Here is a 15,073-nt window from a genome sequence, read left to right on the forward strand (position 1 = left end):
CAAATGTGGTCTTTGCGCTTTGTTAAATAAAGCCAGGTCCTTGCCGCTCTGCATGTGTTATGTGTACATTTTCCTCTCAGTACATGGGCAGCAGCATCCCATGGTCTCAAGGGAAGTGCTTCTCAACATAGCTTTCAATGGTAATGCTAGGACTTGAACCTAAGACGCTATGCCCTGGGTACCCAATGTAGTGTCCTCCACACACTGGTGGACTCCAATTCCCATCAGCCCCAGCCAACATAGCCAGTAGCTAGGAGGGATGGGAGCTGTAGTCCAATGACCTTTGGAGGGTACAGTGTTGGCCTACCCAACTTACACGCCTTAAGTAAGGGTAGCTGTTGGAAGCAAACTTCCATCAGCATGGCCAATAGTCAGTCAAAGTTGGGAGTTGGAGGCCAACAACATTTGGAGTTAAGGAAAGCATGTTATCCCCCAAAAGAATATGGTTCCTCCTTCTTCCTTCTTAAGCCTTCCAGGCATTATTCCCATGCAGTTCCCATTCATTGCAACAGGGATTGCATGAGAGTGAAACACAATGGATTGCTTTTGATTTTGTGGTTTGATACTTATTGAATCCAGTGCACAAAAGAAAAGAAATGAAGAAGCAGTAGATATGCAATCACCTGAAATCAATACTCTCTGGTTCCTCGCTTTCTCGTGTAAAAGACGCAGCAGGTTTAATTCAATATGAGAGATCATTCATTATTTGGAACAAATTAATCAGAAAGGCATATACATTTACTTTCTTTACTGGATAAGAGGTAGGTAAAGCACTTAGTTATCATGCATACCATATGCAGAATTAACCAAGTCTGGCCCTTGGGTGGGGCACCAAATATGAAGGAATCTGTCTTCACTGTGGTGTACTGAACAAAATATTGGCTTTCCACTGGGGTAAACACATCAAATCCATGTTCAGCCCTGGAAAACACTATATTTCTCAGACCTACTTCACAAGGGCATTGTAAATGTAATAAAGCATTGAGCCATATAGCTCCTTGGAGAAAGATGTATATCAGTATTTCAACTTGAGTGGGATATTGTCCCCATTTTCCCTTCCAGGAGGACCTAAAACCATCTCACAGCTTTTCCATTAATGTCATTCTGTCGGGCCTAATTTGAAATGAAACTATCCTACTTTCTCTCCTCCCCTCCCCCATTCTTGCACTAGATGGGATACAAATGCAATAAATATATCCCTAATGTTACCCAAACTATTTACTTCTAATTAGACTCTTATTGACGTTAATAAAGAACACTTTATTCTTATTTTAAAACTCTTACTCTTAATCTTTCTTAATCTGTCTTTCTGCAATATTTTTTGCATTCACTTTGTTCAGATGGTTCTGATCTTCTGGTTGAGCCCCATTCTCTCTGTATTCTTCTTCTTCATTTACCCATCTGTCTCTTAGAACCACTTCCCACATGGCTCCATCGGAAAAACAACAACAAAGTTGCTGTGTAATGCTTCTCCATGCGGCAGCAGTGACGTTTCAAGGTCTCCTTCTTTCCACACAATTTGACCTTTTGGCATAGGAGCAGCAACCAGGAACACTGTCTGGTACTGGCGTGGAAAGAACCTTTGTGTAATCCTATCATCCAGGTCAAAAGCAAAATTCATAGCTACTTGTTTGGCACACCTGGGTGGAATCCATTTTTGGTGGCTTCAACATGGCACATGTGACACTCAAATTGTTCCTGAGACTGTAAGATCTATGGGTCTTAGTAGACCACAGGCTTAACATGAGTCAACAGTTTGATGCAGTAGCAAAAGAAAAAGCTAAGGCTATTCTGGCCTGCATCAACAGAAGTTTAGTGTCTAAATCAGGGGTTGTCAACCTGGTCCCTTTCACCCACTAGTGGGCATTTCAGGATTCTAGGTGGGCGGTAGGGGGTTCTACGGCACAAGCTGAATCCTCCTGCCATCGAGCACTGGTGGGCGGTAAGGGAATTTTACCATCAAGAAAGATGTGTTAGTGGGCGGTAGGTATAAAAAGGTTGACTATCCCTGGTCTAAATCAAGGGAAGTAATAGTACTGCTCTATTCACACTACACCTGGAGTACTGTGTCCAGTTCTGGGCACCATAATTTTAAAAGGATATGGACTAACTGGATTGTGTGCAGAGGAGGGCAGTCAAGATGATCAAAGCTCTGGAAACCAATCTGGATGAGGAATGGTTGAGGGAGTTGGGTGGGTGTAGACTGGAGAAGAGGAGACTGAGAGGATATAGTATAGCCATCTTCAAGTACCTAAAGGGCTGTCACATGAAAAACCTTGCTTGGAGATTTTTAAGCAGATGTTGAATAGCCACCATCCAACATCATTGAGAGCCCTGCATTGCAGGGTTAACTTGAAGAATTCAATCGCCATTTTTCATTCCTGAATGTTCAGATTTTGGCTCAAAGAACATATCATAATACTTTCTTTTTTTAAGCACAATATTTGTTTGTTTAAATTTCTATCCCACCCTTCCTCCCAAGGGAGCCCACGGAGGCAAATACAACAATTTGAGAGAAATGTACATTTTGAGACAAAATGGGTTCTAAAATGACTATTTAAAATCCACATTTAGATCTGTGTTTTCTTCAACTATATATGCATGAAAAGCACATGCATACAAGCACATCTCCCCACCCCCTTCCCTCTCCATGCCAATAGCAGAAATCAATCTCTGTGTTGCCGTAGCTGATATTTGCTTTGCTTTGAAAATCAATAATGGATTAAAATCCTACCATTTATATATTTCCATGCTTGAGGAGAGAACCACTGTGTTCAGGACAAGTTGTTTTCATTTGGAGTTAAAGAAAATATGAAGAACAAAAGAATCTATCAGAGCTCTTTTTAGAATGATCGCCTCTCCTTGTGAATAGGTTTTAGGCATTTGAAAGCATGATGCTCCTTAAAAATGAGATGATACCACAAATTGGGTACTTCAGAGAACAATGGAGGGCCTTTGCGATTGAGGCAAATTGTTTGTTTTATTTTGTACCTACCTATTGCATACCTTTCTTCCATCAAGGAGCAGGTCGGAACCAGACTTCTGTGGCTTCAGCAAGTTGATTGACTCCTGTGCCCTCAAAGCACACAAACTGAGCATAGGGAGCTGTGCTATCCTGAGTCAGGCCATTAGTCCATCTAGCCCTGTACTGACTGCTATGACTTGCAGTAGATATATAGGATCTCAGGCAGAGGTTTTGTCTACCTTGCTTTTTTAACTGAAGGTGAATTAAATCTCAGGCCATTTGGATCCATGCCACCACTAAGTCTGTGTCACCTTACATAAGAAAATCCCTGCTGGATCAGGCCAGTGGCCCACCTTGTCCAACATCCTGTTCCCAGGATGGCCAGCCATGTGCTTGTGAGAAGCAACAACACTCTTCTCGCTTGTAATTCCTAGTATCTGGTATATTGTTTCCAACAGAGGATATAGACCACAACCATCATGGTTAATAGCCATTGATAGCATCTATTATTATTATTATTATTATTATTATTATTAATAATAATACCCCACCCATCTGGAAGGTCCTGAATGCAACAACACTCTTCTCGCTTGTAATTCCTAGTATCTGGTATATTGTTTCCAACAGAGGATATAGACCACAACCATCATGGTTAATAGCCATTGATAGCATCTATTATTATTATTATTATTATTATTATTATTATTATTATTAATACCCCACCCATCTGGCAGGTCCTGAATGCAACAACACTCTTCTCGCTTGTAATTCCTAGTATCTGGTATATTGTTTCCAACAGAGGATATAGACCACAACCATCATGGTTAATAGCCATTGATAGCATCTATTATTATTATTATTATTATTATTATTATTAATACCCCACCCATCTGGCAGGTCCTGAATGCAACAACACTCTTCTCGCTTGTAATTCCTAGTATCTGGTATATTGTTTCCAACAGAGGATATAGACCACAACCATCATGGTTAATAGCCATTGATAGCATCTATTATTATTATTAATAATAATAATAATAATAATAATAATAATACCCCACCCATCTGGCTCAGTTTCCCCAGCCACTCTGGGTGGCTCCCAGCAGAATCTTAAAAACGCAATAAAACATTACACATTAAAACTTCCCTGAACAAGGCTGCCTTCAGGTGTCTTCAGTTGTTAATTTCCTTGACATCTGATGGAAGGGCGTTCCACAGGGCAGGCGCCACTACCAAGAAGGCCCTCTGCCCAGTTCCCTGTAGCCTTACTTCTTGCAGTGAGGGAACCGCCAGAAGGCCCTTTGCGCTGGACCTCAGTGTCCGGGCTGAATGATGGGGATCGAGATGCTCCTTCAGGTATACTGGGCTGAGGCCGTTTAGGGTTTAAAGGTCAGCACCAACACTTTGAATTGTGCGCGGAAACATACTGGGAGCCAATGTAGGTCTTTCAGGACCAGTGTTATATGGTCTCGGCATCTACTCCCAGTCACCAATCTATCAGCCGCATTCTGGATTAGTTGTAGTTTCTGAGTCACCTTCAAAGAGCCCCACATAGAATGCATTTCAGTAGTCCAAACGGGAGATAGCTAGAGCATGTACCACTCTGGCAAGACAGTATGCGGGCAGGTAGGGTCTTAGCCTGTGTACCAGATGGAGCTGGTAGACAGCTGCCCTGAACACAGAATTGACCTGTGCCTCCATGGACAGCTGTGAGTTCAAAATGGCTTTTCTGTCCTGTATCCTCCAGCTCATGCCAACACACTAACACAAGTGCCAACGTTTACAGCCCGGAAGAACATACCACGCTTTCCAGAAGAGAGTTCTGTACTGTTTTTTAAAGCAATTAGCATTGTGTGTCTTTTATTTTCTCCCAGCGGAATTAGTGATTAAACTTCCAGACAGTGTGTCGGATTAAAAGGACCATTGGCTTGACCCAGAAGAGCTATTATTAAGTTATTATTGATGGCTGCTCATTTCGTCCGTGACATCCGTCTGCAGAAAGATGCCGAATGTATGGCATCTTCTGGGGTGATATTACTATTTTGGGATGCAAGCAGGATCAGAATTGTACAGAGATCCAATGTATAATGTGCGCCGTCCTCCAACGTTCTTCCTTAAATGTAGCATACCCGGTGCCAAGGATGAAGAACGGGCACCCTATTTTGTTATCTGCTTGTTTGCTCAGAATAGTTATAAGCCCACTTAAACAAAGAGCTCTCTAAGCAGTCTACAAATAAAACTGTAGAAAAAAGACTGCTAAATTAGGCCTCTGGCTATTCACATACATATATTAAGGCACAGTGAACCTTGTTGTAATCTATATACTAATAGCAATTCAAGTCTTTTGGTGCTTCTGGTTTTTTTTTTAAACACCCACACAAAAGAGAGAGGCTTTAGCAGACTCAGGGTAACCCTATGGTGCGTACAACATATGTGGAGGAAAACAGGAAAACAACTACACTTCAGAGAGGAATCCCAAACAGCCCCACTATAACTTAGTGACCTGGAATGTGATTGGCTGAGTGGAGGGATGGGGGGTAAGTCTGACAGCTGTGTAGCAGAAGAATATATAATGGGAGTGACTGGTACAGGAAAACAAAAAAACCCAACCCTGTGCTTTCTAGTTGTATGCAGTGCCCCAAAAGCTTAGGGTCATATTGTCCAGATAACTTCCTGGTTCACAGTGAGCAGCTCTTTCAAAACATCCCAGCAGTCATCAATAAGAGCTGCTACTTGAAATCAGTTAAGAAATCCAAGTTTTTGGTGTAATTAGAGATCGGACACAGGTACGCCCACAAACACCCCAAGGTACAAGGAGCTCGTTCAAGACCATTGATTTCAATGGGTCTCAACTAAGCATGACTCAAGTTGACTACAGTGCTGTGAGTTTAGCAACGGAGTTGAGCCAATGTGTCGTAGAGGTTGGAGTGTTACATTAGGACCTGGGCGACCAGAGTTGAAATTCCCACATAGCCTTGTAGCTCGTTGGGTGACTTTGGGCCAGTCTAATCTACGCGGGTGGCACTGTGGGTTAAATCACAGAGCCTAGGGCTTGCCGATCAGAAGGTCGGCGGTTCAAATCCCCGCGACGGGGTGAGCTCCCGTTGCTCGGTCCCTGCTTCTGCCAACCTAGCAGTTCGAAAGCACGTCGAAGTGCAAGTAGATAAATAGGTACCGCTCTGGCAGGAAGGTAAACGGCGTTTCCATGCGGTGCTCTGGTTCACCGGAAGCAGCTTAGTCATGCTGGCCACATGACCCAGCTGTACGCCGGCTCCCTTGGCCAATAAAGCGAGATGAGCACCACAACCCCAGAGTCATCTGCAACTGGACTTAACAGTCAGGGGTCCCTTTACCTTTTTAATCTACCTTACCTGGTTGTTGGGAGGATAGGATGAGGGTGGGAGGAGACCATGTTTGCCACTTACTTGGAGCTCCTTGAAAGAAAGGTGGGATATAAATGACTTTCTGTTTTTATTTATTTATGACCGATTGATTGATTTAATAAATCATAAATAAATAAAAATAGGAAGTCATGCAAAGCAAAAACTGCACCAGACAATTAGGGAATCCATCCAAGAATATTATGAAGGTGGGAGGCTGTAATGTTGTTGTTGGTTCTCACTTAAGGCTCATCCACACTTCGGTTTGCACCGCCACTGTCCCCTAGTTTAGTGCTGAATCGGAACAAATGCCGATCAGGTTTCCTGCAGATTGCTGTTTGTTCTGATTTAGCACTAAAGAACTGGGTTTCCAGACAGGGGTGTAGTGTGGTGGGGGTGCCAGCAGGGCCATGGGCCTGGGTGTACAATTTTTGAAGGGGCGCAAACCAGGCGTCAACATGAAGTTGCCCCCAGCATGGCCCAGCCTGGTGCTCCTCTCTGCCCACCAAGGGCCACATCAGGCAGCCAGGCTCCCTGCTGTGTTGGGCAGGCAGCTGAGTGCAGACCTTCTTTGATCTGGTGGTGGTGGGGTCGTGTTGGCAGCGAGGATTGGGCTGGCACCCCACCCCTGCCCAACATGTGTGGGCCCCGGGCACTGGCAACCAATGCTACTTGACTGTTTCCAGGAGAAAGTGCCAGAGCAAAGGCAAAACCCCTAGGACCCGAGCTTTCTAGGCATGGGACAACTGGAAGTGTTGGCAAGCCCTTACTCTAATTTAGCCAGCTCATTCCTTTGGATATGGATCTATCCATCTCATCTTTCTTCCTCACCAGGTCTTTGTATCTAAGGTCTCCTCATTCTCAAATGCTGTTCATCTTTGGTGGGGACACTTTGTGTCAATAATTCCAGTCACAAGCCTTTTTCCTTATTCCATCTTCTGATGCTGGCCATCTGTGGGAAGTTTTAAAAAATTAATGAATCTGGCGGCTCTATTGTTAAAGATCCGTGCTAAGGAATCATAATGTTCGGGAGGCCTGGGGGTGACTGGGGTGCCGACAGATGGCCTATGAATCTCCTCTCCACACACACAGATGTCTCAGCATGCGCAAGGGGGGATATATGGTGCCTTTTATGAGAGAGGTCACCACTTTCATTTACAAGCCTGATTGCCACAGCCATTTGGCATGACACGGAAATCCATCCTTTTAGCATGAGGCTCCAAAAGTGACTATTGGAGGGTTTAATCCCCTTCAGACATCATCAGGCACTACACTACGCAGAAATCTGTAATTGGGCTATCAGCGATGTGCAGATAATAAACCCCTGAAAGGAAACACCTCTAAGATTAACCGAGAAGGGGGAAACTGTTTGATAAATTGATAAGCAAGTTTAATAACCTGCCTCATTAAGTAGAAGGAAAAATTAATCTGCAGAGACATTTACATGTAAGAAGGAGCCAATTGCGGTGTGGAGAAAATATATATATATATATATATATATATATATATATATATATATATATATATATTCCTCATAAATATATTATTCAATGAGGCAACTCCTTTATGACTACCTCTAAATGTGGTTAAACAGAGGGAAGAAAATGTGTAATTTAGAAATGGACCTTTTTGAAGATGGTCAATGTGGGTGTTTGCTCCCTTTAACTCTTACCACTCTTGGTTCCAGAATGGCATGGGCAGTACTGAGGCAAGGTTTTCCGTGATAAGCTAGTCAATATTCTCAAAAGGGAGTCTGTGCAGTGGAGTGACTTGTGTGTCAGACTGGGACCTGAGGGACCAAAGTTCAAATCCCTACTCAGCTGTTAAACCCACTGAACAACCATGGGCTAGTCATGATCTCTCAGCTTAAAGTACCTTGCAAGGTTGTTGTGGAGAGAAAAAGTAGAGGGATGGAAATGTGCAGGGATGAGGGGGGAATTTGATTCAGTTCTCATTTAAAGGGGTGAACCGACTCAATTCATAGTTTCCAAAACAATATGCAAACCGAAACACAGCCATTCTTTGTATTCCCCACTTCTTCAAATTTTGCAGTGTGGTTCTCCAGCCAAAACTGTGTACAAAATGCACATGTTACATTAAAGTGTGCATAAAATGCATATCCTGTATTAGTGTAGACGGAATGGGTTATATTTGGGTAGGCCACTCTGCAAAAATAGGTAAAACTGCATACAAAGATATGTATATTAGGTGGGTGGTGAGGGTCACTTTGCAAACTGATTACCTCCACATGCTTTCGTCAGCATCGAACCTGTAGCCTGGGAACTAATAGGATTTATTTACTGGATACGCAGTGTCTTAAACAGTCATTGGCCACAAACATGGCTGGCTCTGCCATTAGGCAGTGTGAGGCAACTGCCTCAGGCGGCAGATGGTGGGAGCAGGCCCCCAACCACTACTCCTGAACCCCCTGGCCATTCTTTTCTGTTCAAGGACAAATTTGTACCCATCAAGCACCACATTTCAGTAGCCTGCTGCCTTCAGGTGTGGCTGAGAATGATCTCCTGTCACTTGTATTGAACCAAGATTCAACTTGCAGCCAAGTCAGTTTGTAAAAGTGGAATGTGGGAGCATCATCTTCCCCTTCCCCTTAGGCAGCAAAAGGTATTGTGCCAGCCCTGCTCACAATCATAAATTCCTTGTATTAGTACACTGGGAGGAGGGAAGGATTATTTGGGCGGGATCCAACAAAGTGGTTCTGTTAGCATAAGGGCTTTTGGCTGCACAACGGAACTTCCTCTCCCTCATTTCCCCCGTCTGCCTCCCCCTCAACACACACACCCTCCAAATTTGTTCTGAAGATTCCACCAACTCCTATATTATTATTATATGTTGTGAACCACCCTGAGATTTACACGTTTAGGGTGCTTAAGTAAGTCAGCAAGCAAGGAAGCAAAGAAATAGATTTGGGGGTGGCGTGGGGCACATGGGGAGAGGAGAGGGAGAGGAAGTTCCATTGTGCAAATGGAAATTATTGCCCTTTGGAATTACTTCATTGGATACCACCTTAACTTTTTTGGTTTTGTTTCATTTTGCTATTCATTAAAAAATAAAAAAACCTGAGTTACTCCAACACAAATAAATAAACAATCAAACAGAGCCTGGCCTTTAAAATGAAAGTGTCCCCCAGAGTCGTCATTAGCATAAAATAATCACACATACGCTAGATAAAGGTGATTGTTTTATTTCTTAGCACTCTAGGGGTGTGATTGTAACTTGGAAGCAAAAACCCCTCCTGTGATATGTCTTTTAATTAAGGAAGAATTTATCCACCACCTTTATGAAGCCTAGTGTCTTTGTTGGGGGTGGTTATTAAAATGCTGTGTGTGTGTGTGTCTTTCTAGTCCTGCAATTTAAAAACTATGGGTTGTATCCAATGCTGCAGTTGGATGAGCAGAATAGACTGTTTATGGAATGGGATGTCTTCTTCTCCAGCCCCGCTCCCCCCTTGCATACACCCCTCAGATGAGATGCTTGCCTGAGAAGGTTTTTGTTCTTTCTTTCTTTAATATATTTATATCCTGCCCCCACCTCCTGTCTATCTCCCACATTGACAGTTTACAATCTGGGAGCAACCGCAGAAAGCCTTCTCTCTCTCTCTTGTGTCACCACCAACTGTGCTTCTGATGTCGATGAGATTGAGAGAAGGTGTTTACCTGAGGATCTTGGAGCCTGGACAGGTTGGTAAAGGGAGATATGATCTTCCGGGTATCCTGGGCCCAAGCCATACAGTGCACCTTACATGGGATGGAAGTAATTTCACAGCATCATCAGCTGATAAAAGGACCATAGGAACACAGAAATCGGCCTTATGCATATCATTGGTCCATCTTTTTGATGTCTGATGTTTTACAATTTTTAATATGTGCTGTAAGCCGACCAGAGTAACTGGGGAAGCCCAGCCAAATGGCCAGGGTATAAAAAATAAAATATAATCATGACCATCACCATCGCCGTCATCATCATCATCTAGCTCAGCGTGGTCCACACTGAGTGGCAGTGGCTCTTATCTAGAGATGCTGGGACTGAACCTGGGACATTCTGCATGTAAAGCAGATGTTCTGCCACTCTGCTGTGGCCCTTCCCCAGAAATCATGTAGCAGATGATGAGCAGATCAGGTCACTGGTGGTGAAAAAGAACTCATCCTGAGTCCCAGAAGGTCCCTTGACCATTGAAATAGATAATCCCACTTTTGTTATTTTTAGGAGTCAGGTTTAATGGCTTGTACTGTAAAAGAACATAGGAAGAATGCTACATCTTAAAAGACGGCAGGGCGAAGTTTTTACTTTGCTGCTTTAATTGCTATTTTAATTGTGTACTGTGCTCATTATGCTGTCTATTACCTTTAATTGGTGCATTCTATATTTTATTGTTTTGCTTTTAGTTACAGTGTATCGCACAACTGTGTTGTGAGAGGCTCTGAGTGGTGCTTCTGCTTTTTAAATGTTTTAATAAGTAAGACAAACAAGCCAAGCACCCTGGGATAACCCGCATGAAGGGCAGTATATAAACGCCTTTAATAAATAAATCAACTGTTGTGGGCTAGATGGACCAATTTCATCTTTGCAGTTCCATAGACAAGAAAGGAACTGGAGAGGAAAGCTGGAGAAGTGATTTGACTTTTAGGAGCAAGCATGGTTTCAGGAAGAAAATCCCTCTACCTCCCGGGTAGTTCAGGAAAAATTTTTTGAAGAACCTGGTTTTATGAACATATTATATTGAGAAGGAGTATAAGGGAGGAGAACAAAGCAGCTGGATGGACGGGATTCTATCCCAAGCATATGGGATGGGGAGAAAGAGGGAGTCTATGATAGTTGAAGCTGTGCCAAATGGAAAGAGGTGTAGAACCAACGAGTGAAAGGTGCAGAGCCTTTGGCCTTCCAGATATACCTGAAGTACAACTCCACCAGCCTTGGCAAGCATAGCCAATGGGATAGTGAGAGCTGTAGTTCAGCAACATCTGGAAGGCCAAAAGTTCCCCACACGTGGTAGCAGACCAAGGGTGGCAAACCTGTCCTGTGGCCATCGCCATATGTTCTTAGACTCAAGCTCCTATCAGCTCCAGCCATCATTGTGGTGACCACACAGGCCCCCCGGACGTTTCACCGTCTATTGATCCATGTGCCACCACTTTATTTCTCGCTGCCACCACCCAGGCCCTACCTGGTACAATACCTAGTCCAGTCAGGATTAAATTGGAACATAAACTTCTGTTTATTTATTGCAGTTTAACAAGTGTGTGGTTTCATAAACAATATTGGTCAATTACAATCATGGGGTACTTATCCAGACCTATAACTTCCGCTACCTGCTCTCATTCACTAAACCACCTCTCAGATACTTACTTGTCTTCCTAGCCCCTAACTGTTCCTGACTCAGCTTATTTCGCTACACTAACTCAACCTACCCACAGACTCTATTCCCATTCACTCCCACTCCAACCAACCTCCCAACGAACTCCTCCCTTCGCCCCTCCCAGAGCTGGTTTTATAGTCCCTCTGACTCCACCCCCCTAGGTTCTGATTGGGTAACTTGTTTAACTATTTCAACTCCAGCACTCTCATATGTTAACGTCACAATCATGGCCAATGATCAGGGACGATGGAGAGCTACAGATTCCCCATCTCACCTTTAAATATAAGCATTGAAAGCTTCTTCTAAGGGCCTGTTCTCACAATTGATGCATAGGAGCTGCTTCCAAGTGGTTGGATTCTCCCTCACCATTCCAGTATCATCTGTGTGCAGGATGTAGTCATGCTCTTGCACTTCCTCTCCTCATGCTTCCAGGTCTTCTGGTTAGGAGAGGAGATGTATGTATCTTATTTGAGAAACATTTTTTTTTCTGACATGGGCACAGAACATATTCATTTTTTATGTAATGAAATTTATATACCACATGGCACCTACACATTTCCCCCTTGGGAAGTGTGGGGAAAGGAAACACACAAGTTCCTAGTACTTCATCTCTCATTGTTTGTATGGAACATGAAGAGCATCCCACTAGGTCCCTGTGGCTTGCTGTGTGATGAGCACTTTGCATCTGACTGTAAGATAGAGACACAGCACATTTTTCAAATAGAGGTGTTCCCTAGGTGTGGAACAATAGGCTTACCATTACAAGGGCTCCCTTTGTGCATTGTGAATGTAAGACTGCAGCAATTTGGTGGAAAGAAGAGGTCCCACATTGTGAGGACCACTAGACTTGTCATGCAGAGTGGGCCTTACATAGTTTTAAAACAGCTGCTTGGACACTCAAATCAGTCCACAATTGTCAAGCATAAACTTAGGCATGCACACAAACACAAAAAACCTGTTTGTAGCATAATTTGCAGGCAGAAATGTATGAATTTGGAATCAGCAGGCATGCTTGGATACGTTTTGCTCCATAAAATGTACCTTTTGTTTCTCTGCATTTGGTTCTCAGTATTTGCAGAGCATTACACAAGAAGAAAATCTTTTTATAGAGTCAGTAACAGATGGTCAAACACCATGCTTACCTACAATTATACCCTAAATCAGTGTGCATGATTATATCATCAAAGACAATAATGGAACAAATGTTCCCAAGCAAATCTCAGACATTAAAGGGCTCGCTGACTGTAGAAAAACCTACTCAGTCATTTTCAGGCTATGCCCAAAGAGGTTCTCAACAGTGTCTGTGTGTGTGTGTTTTGGGAATGAGAGCCAGCTGGAAAGTAGAGGGCAACAGAAGGTAAAGCCCGTCATTGTTATAGTTCCTCGGGGCGAGGAACTATGAGCAGCTATGAGCAGGTAGCTCTGGGAAAATGCTGGTTCAGCAGGCACCCTGAGGGATGTGGGCAATTCAAATAGCAGGACTTGTTAGGAATACTTCATGGAGCAGGGAGAACAGAGAGCAACACCTTTTCAGATAAGTGCCTAATTTCATGAGAAGTATATAGAGGCAAGGAGGGATCAACAGCAAAAGGTTGCAGTGCATCTCCAAACTGGAGTGTTCTGTTCAGCGTTCCAGCCATGAGCTTGCAGATTCCTCCCTCTTGTTCCTCAGTAGGCCCATTTTGACTACAGTTCTGTTGACACTCACTACCCAAGGTTGCTATTGGAAGATACCCAAACCACAGGTGTAACTCAGATATTGAATCCATTCTATGAATGAAGAATAGCTGTGGGCATTCCATGTTGGCTCCAACCCCAACCTCATGTGCTCCTCCACTCCATTAAGATTGGTGGGGTCTACTAGGGTACCAGTACTCTCATCCCAGTTCTCCTTGAACTGAGAAGTTGGTTTTAGGTGAGCTGCTATTCGCCATTATCTTGTCTCAAACGTTCACCAAAATACCCTGGCTTTCACATCACTAGCTGCACTACACTTGCCAGTTGTGATCAAACCAAAGTGTGCAAGGTTCAATCCCTAATCTAAAAACACTCGGACTCTCAAAAGTGTAGTAAAAAAAACACACATACCCAATCTGCCAGTACTAGGGTGTGTGTGTGAGTAACCTCTCTGAGCTATACCAAAGCAGAATTGGAAGTGCAAATTCTTAAATGTACCCTCCTTCTTGATCTTCAGCAAACACCCAGACAGCCTTGTTTCTAATCTTCCTTCTGCAAGGATGAGGCAAAGTTGCCCCCCCCCTTACATGAAGTGAAGGAAATACAATGGTACCTGGGCTAAGTACTTAATTCGTTCCGGAGGTCCGTTCTTAACCTGAAACTGTTCTTAACCTGAAGCACCACTTTAGCTAATGGGGCCTCCTGCTGCTGCTATGCCGCTGGAGCACGATTTCTGTTCTCATCCTGAAGCAAAGTTCTTAACCTGAAGCACTATTTCTGTGTTAGCGGAGTCTGTAACCTGAAGCGTATGTAACCTGAGGTACCACTGTAACATAATTCACAATGTACTTCAAATGTAGACAGAGAGAGAGAGAGAGAGGGAGAGAGAGAGAGAAATGTAAATTTGTGCACTGACAGTAAAAAATGGTGGTGGGGGGGAGAGACCTCAGGTGGAACTTTTCCTGGCTTCAAACCTTCTACTTCTGGCTTCTGCTCAAGAGGTTAAAATGCTGACCAGGCTAGCAAATTTCTGGCTAGATGGTGGCAAACCTTCTCTCTTGCCTTTGTGAAGCTTCCAATTATGAGAGGCCGTCAACTGGTTTGTCTTGTGGAGAATTGGAGTGGCACTCGCTTGAGCGGCACATTATTATTAATTGGTGCATTGTGTCTGTGGGCTGATGAACTGCCTTTCCTGGCAATGCTTGACTGGAATGTGGTTGATGTGGAGGGTTCACTTGCTCCAGGGCCTCTTTAATTGGTTTGACGTAAAGAAACAGGCCAGCAAATGCAAACTCCAAATACCGACATCCCAAACGTATGTAACCGCTTTCTGACCTTAGTAGTAACACTCCTGTTAGAACATTGCTGTTATTATCTCCTGTCACAGGAGTTTTAGCCAATATGTTCCTAGTGCCATTGTTGAGCCTCTATAAATGTACTTGCATTAAAAGAAAGGAAGGGAGGAAATAATGAAACCGTAATGGTGACATTAGTGAGCAAATGCATAAATAATATTCATACATTATTATTTATATTATATCTTGCGTTCCAAAATTGGAAGCTCAGAATAATGTTGAAAATGAATCACAAAGAGAAAATAAGAGCCCTGTTGGAGCAGGCCAATTTTCCAACTAGTCCAGTATCCTGTTCTCAAAGTCGCCATCAAGTAGGCTCTAATAG

General features: G+C 43.4%; 1 protein-coding gene and 1 long non-coding RNA gene across 31 annotated transcripts in view; one reads left to right on the plus strand and one right to left on the minus strand.

Moving 5' to 3' along the window:
- Positions 1-15,073, plus strand: part of NRXN1 (neurexin 1) — a 1,023,765-nt gene that overhangs the window by 603,303 nt on the left and 405,389 nt on the right. The window lies entirely within an intron of this gene.
- LOC307211992 overlaps positions 1-15,073 on the minus strand; it is a 964,702-nt gene that overhangs the window by 274,497 nt on the left and 675,132 nt on the right. The window contains exon 2 of one of the 2 annotated variants that reach the window (XR_013836697.1): positions 11,707-11,821. This is a non-coding gene — a long non-coding RNA (uncharacterized lncRNA). Of the gene's footprint in view, positions 1-11,706; positions 11,934-15,073 lie in introns of those variants that run through there. The other variant, XR_013836698.1, reaches the window with a different exon arrangement.

Source organism: Podarcis cretensis, assembly GCF_951804945.1.
Source record: "Podarcis cretensis genome assembly, chromosome: 3".
Lineage (NCBI taxonomy): Eukaryota > Metazoa > Chordata > Lepidosauria > Squamata > Lacertidae > Podarcis > Podarcis cretensis.